This window comes from Galeopterus variegatus, unplaced genomic scaffold (genome assembly GCF_000696425.1).
Source record: "Galeopterus variegatus unplaced genomic scaffold, G_variegatus-3.0.2 Scaffold3885, whole genome shotgun sequence".
NCBI classification, from domain to species: domain Eukaryota; kingdom Metazoa; phylum Chordata; class Mammalia; order Dermoptera; family Cynocephalidae; genus Galeopterus; species Galeopterus variegatus.
The window spans coordinates 160446-165859 of NW_007729996.1; positions in this window are offsets into that span (position 1 = coordinate 160446).

The window sequence follows — 5414 nt, forward strand, 5'->3', positions numbered from 1 at the left end:
TAGAGTGCAGTGCTTTTAACACCAAGGCCGCAGGTTCGGATCCCATATAGGGATGGCCGGTTTGCTCACTGGGTGAGCGTGGTGCTGACAACACCAGGTCAAGGGTTAAGATCCGCTTACCGGTCATCTTTTAAAAAAAGAAAAAGAAAACTCCAGGGCCGGCCCGTGGCTCACTCGGTAGAGTGCAGTGCTTTTAACACCAAGGCCGCAGGTTCGGATCCCATATAGGGATGGCCGGTTTGCTCACTGGGTGAGCGTGGTGCTGACAACACCAGGTCAAGGGTTAAGATCCGCTTACCGGTCATCTTTTAAAAAAAGAAAAAGAAAACTCCAGGGCCGGCCCGTGGCTCACTCGGTAGAGTGCAGTGCTTTTAACACCAAGGCCGCAGGTTCGGATCCCATATAGGGATGGCCGGTTTGCTCACTGGGTGAGCGTGGTGCTGACAACACCAGGTCAAGGGTTAAGATCCGCTTACCGGTCATCTTTTAAAAAAAGAAAAAGAAAACTCCAGGGCCGGCCCGTGGCTCACTCGGTAGAGTGCAGTGCTTTTAACACCAAGGCCGCAGGTTCGGATCCCATATAGGGATGGCCGGTTTGCTCACTGGGTGAGCGTGGTGCTGACAACACCAGGTCAAGGGTTAAGATCCGCTTACCGGTCATCTTTTAAAAAAAGAAAAAGAAAACTCCAGGGCCGGCCCGTGGCTCACTCGGTAGAGTGCAGTGCTTTTAACACCAAGGCCGCAGGTTCGGATCCCATATAGGGATGGCCGGTTTGCTCACTGGGTGAGCGTGGTGCTGACAACACCAGGTCAAGGGTTAAGATCCGCTTACCGGTCATCTTTAAAAAAAAAGAAAGAAAAGGAAAAAACAACAAAAAAAGAGAAAAGAAATCAGCAGGGTTCCCTTACCAGTAGTCCACTCTGAGGGGCCCATAGGGGAAGAACACCCTGCCCCTGGTCCCTTGGGCAGGCTAGGCCAGGGGCCCTAGGGTCAGGCCACAGCAGGGTGGCCCTTAGTGCTTGGCAGGCCAAGGAAGCACTTAGATCAGGCCTAACAGGCCAGGGGTGCCCTTAGTTCCAGGTCAGGCCATTCCAGGCCAGGCCAGTCCAGGCCAGGAGGGCCCTTAGCATGAATACAGGCCAAGGGGTCCTGGACAAGACCATCAAGGGGGCACTTAGGGCACGTAGGACTGCCCTTAGTGGCAGGGTGGCCCGTATGGCAGTGGTCCACTAGGGGCAGACCAGTAAAGGGGGGCCATGTGGTGGGTCAGGCCAGTGGGTTACTTGGGCAGGACAGACCAGGCAGGCCCTTAGTGATAGGAGGACCTTGGCAGCCTAGGAGCCAGGGCAGCCTTTAGTGGCAGGTGAGGGTACAGGTGCCCTGGGGGCAGGTCAGGCCATGGGAGCACTTAGTGGAAGGCAAGCCCAGGCAGGGGAGCTCTTAGCATCAGGCCAGGACAGAGGTGGCCCATACTGACAGGCCAGGACAGGCCAGCAAGGCCCTGTGGACAGCCCAGGATAGGCCAGGGGAGTCCTTGGCTCTGGGCCAGGCTGGACCAGGCAGGCCCATAGTGCCAGGACAGGTCAGGCCTGCAGGATCCTAAAGATAAGCCAGGTCAGTCCAGAGCAGCTCCAAGGCAGTGGGTCTCCGGTTCAGGCCTGGCCAGGACCACCCTTAGTAGCAGTGGGGCCATTAAAAGACCTGGCCAGGGAAACCCTTAGTGGCAGGACAGGAAACGCCAGAGGTGCCCTTAGTGGCAGGACAGGTGAGGCCAGGGGCTCTCTTAGAGGAAGACCAGGCCAGGCCAAGGGGGCCCTAGGGGGACTCTTTTTCGTTTTTTCTTCCTTCCTCCCTCCCTCCTCCCTCCTCCCATCACTAACCTTCACTAACATTCCCTTAACCTTCCCTTAACCCTCTCTTAACCCTCTCTTAACCTTCTCTAACCTTCCCTTAACTTCCCTTAACCTTCCCTAACCTTTCCTCCCCTCCCCTCTTTCCTTTCTTCCTTTCTGTCTTTATTTATTTAGGGGCTCTTTATTCCTTTCTTTGCTCCCTCCTCTCTCTCTCTTTCTCTCTTTCTCTCTCTCTCTCTCTCTCTCTCGCCCTAGGGGACACCAGGCCAGGGAAGCCCTTACTGGAAGGCCAGATCAGGCGGCTACTTAGAGGCAGGTCAGTCCAGGCCAGGGGGACCTAGAGGGGCTCTTTTCTTTCTTCCTTCCTTTGTTCCCTTCCTTCCATTCCTTCCTTTCCTTCCTTCCATCTTTCTTTCTTTCCTTCCTTCCTTCTTTCCTTATTTCTTTTCTTCTTTCTTTGGAGTCTGTTTTTTCTTTCTTTCTCTCTCTCTTTCCTTCCTTCCTTCTTTCCTTATTTCTTTTCTTCTTTCTTTGGAGTCTGTTTTTTCTTTCTTTCTCTCTCTCTTTCCTTCCTTCCTTCCTTCTTTCCTTCTTCTTCCTAGCCCACCTATGTCCCTCCTGGCCTGCCCTGCCACTAACAGGCAGGAGGCCCTGGCCTGATCTCCCCTTGGGCACCTCCAGCCTGGCCTGCCTCTAAGAGACCTCGTGGCCTCACTTGGCCTGTCCTGTCACTAACCGTGCCCCTGGACTTCCGTGGCCTTCCATTAATGGTCCCTGGCCAGGTCTGCTAAAGGCCCCACTGCCACTAAGGGTGAGCCTGACCAGGTGTACAGAAGAGACCTATTGGTTGGGCCTGCTTCAGGTCTGCCCTGTCCTGACCTGGCCTGCCTCTAAGAGACCCCCAGGGCAGGGCAGGCTAGTCCAGGAGGTCTCTTACAGGCAGGTGAGGCCAGAGGGGCCATAACACTAAGCAGACCAAGGGGGCCATAGGCCAGGCCATTCAAAGAGGGTCCTGAGTGGCAGGTCAAGCAGGCCAGGTGATCTCTTAGAGGCAGGTCAGGGGGTCTCTTAACACCAAGACAGGCCAAGGGGGCCCAGGGCAGGACAGGCCGTGGGTGCCCTTAGAGGCAGACCAGGCCAGGACAGAGGTGGCCCAAAATGCCAGGCCAGGAAAGGCCAGCAGGTCCCTTGGGACAGCCCAGGAGAGGTCAGGGGGAGTCCTTGGCTCTGAGCCAGGCTGGTCCAGGCCGGGCCAGGCCAGCATTTTCCTAGTGACAGTCCAGGCCAGGCTAGGGAAGCCCCAGGGTCAGACCAGGCAGGGCCAGAGCTTCCTTAGGAGCAGGCCCTGCCAGGTTAGGGGGAACTTGGGGTAGGCCTGCCTGGCCAGGGGAGCCCTAGTGGCAGGTCAGGCCACTCTAGGGGGTCCATAGAGGCAGGCCATGGCAGGGGTCCCTAGGGACAGGCAAGGCCACTGGGGACCTTAGAGGCAGGCCTGCCAGGGAACCCCTTAGTGCCAGTCCAGGCCAAGAAAGCACTTGGGGCAGGCCTGGCAGGCCCTTAGCAGAAGGGGGTGGGGGGCATTAGCAGCAGGGGGGCCCTGAATAGTAGGTCTGACCATGGAGGCCTTTAGTGCTAAATATTCTGTTATAGCCACACAAAACAGACTAAAACAGAAAATTAGTACAAGGAGTGAGCTGTTGCTTGTAACAGACACTTGAAAATTTGGTAATGGCTTTGGAACTGGGTGTTGAAAGTTTGGAGGAATTTTGAGGACTCAGAAGATAAAAGGATGAGGGTAGGTTTGGAATGTCTTAGAGACCTATTAAATGGTGGTGAGCAGAATGATTATGGAAATATGGACTATAAAGACCATTCAAAGGAGGTCTCAGATAGAAATAAGGAGTTTATTGGAAACCGGGGCAAAGATCACCTTTGCTGTGAACTGGCAAAGAATTTGGCTGCATTGTGTCAATGCCCTAGGACTGTGTGGAAAATGGAACTTAAGAGTTGTGAACCAGAGTATTGGGTGGAAGAAATTTCTAAGCAGCAAAGCATTAAGGGAGCTGCATGGCTACTTGTTAACAGCCTGCTCTGAGTTATGGAGGCAAAGGCATGACATAAAGCCAGAATTCAAAAGGGAAGCAGAGTGTAAACATTTAGAAAATTCGCAGCTTGGCCACGTGGTAGAGAAGGAGAGAGCGTTTTCAGACAGAAAATTCAATGGTACTAAGATTAACACAAAAGAATGGGATCTTCAAGAGAAAGAGAAAAAGGCCCTGAAGGCATTGCAGAAGCCTCTGGGGGCAACCCTTCCATTTCAGGCCCAAAGATCTAGGGAGACAAAATGGTCACGGGGAACTGGCTTGAGGAGCCCTCCAAGGGCTCCTCACCACGGCCACCTTGGGAAACTGCTTCTAGCACCAGCAGCCCAGCTACTTTGGCTGCTCCAGCTGTGGCTAAATTGGCCCCAGGTGTGGCTGGACCCACAGCTTTGGAAAATACAAGCCAGAAGCCTTGGTGGAGTCCACATGGTGTTAGGTCTTCAGGCTCACAGGATGCCAGAGCTCAGGAGGCTTGGGAACCTCTACCCAGATTTCAAAGGATGTATGGAAAAGTCTGGGGGCCCAGGAAGAGATCTGTCACAGGGGCAAAGTCACTGAAGACAGCCTTCACTAGAGCAATGCCAAGTGAAAACGTGGGGTTGGAGTTGCAGCAGAGAAACTCCATCAGCACCATGTCCAGTGGAGCCATGAGAGCAGGACTGCCATGGAGATCCCAGACTTGTGGAGCTACAGAGTGGAACGACAGCCTGGGATTGCTGAAGTGTGGCCTGCAACCAGGAAAGCCACAGGAGCAGCGCTGCCCAAAGATTTGGGGACCAAACCCCCACACCAGCATGCAGAGGACATGGAACATGGACTCAAGGTACATGATTCACCATCTCTGAGATTAAAAATTCCTGCCCTGCTAGATTTTAGACTTGCTCGGAACCTGGTACCCCTTTCTTTTGGCCTATTTCTCCCTTTTGGAATGGGAGTATGTCCCCTATGTTTGTCCCACCACTGTGTCTTGGAAGTAGATAAATTGTATTAATTTCACAAATGGAACTTTGAACTTTGGACTCTCGAGTTGAAACAAGTTAAGACTGTGGGAATGAAATGAATGTATCTGCATGTGAAAAGGACATGAGTTTGGGGGGGCCAGGGACAGACCATGCCAAATTGCATTGATTAAAAATGGTAGTCAGGTGTATGGTTCTGAGGGCGTTAAAAGAAGAGCACATGAGAGTCTGTCTGTCTCTGCTCTCTCTGCTTCCAGCGTCTTGCAATGTGAGACCCCTGGGTCACTGTTGCCACCACCAGATGGACTTTGTACTTCCTTGCCTCAGAAACCATAAGCAATAAATTTCATTTTTATTTATAAATTACCCAGTTCCAAGAATTCTGTTATAGCAACACAAAATGGACTAAAACAGGGGCCCTGAGGCCCGCCAGCAGGTAATTTCTATTGTTTTATCTTCTGGTTGATTAATTGTCTCCTTTGCCCCCTCTATTTTGCTA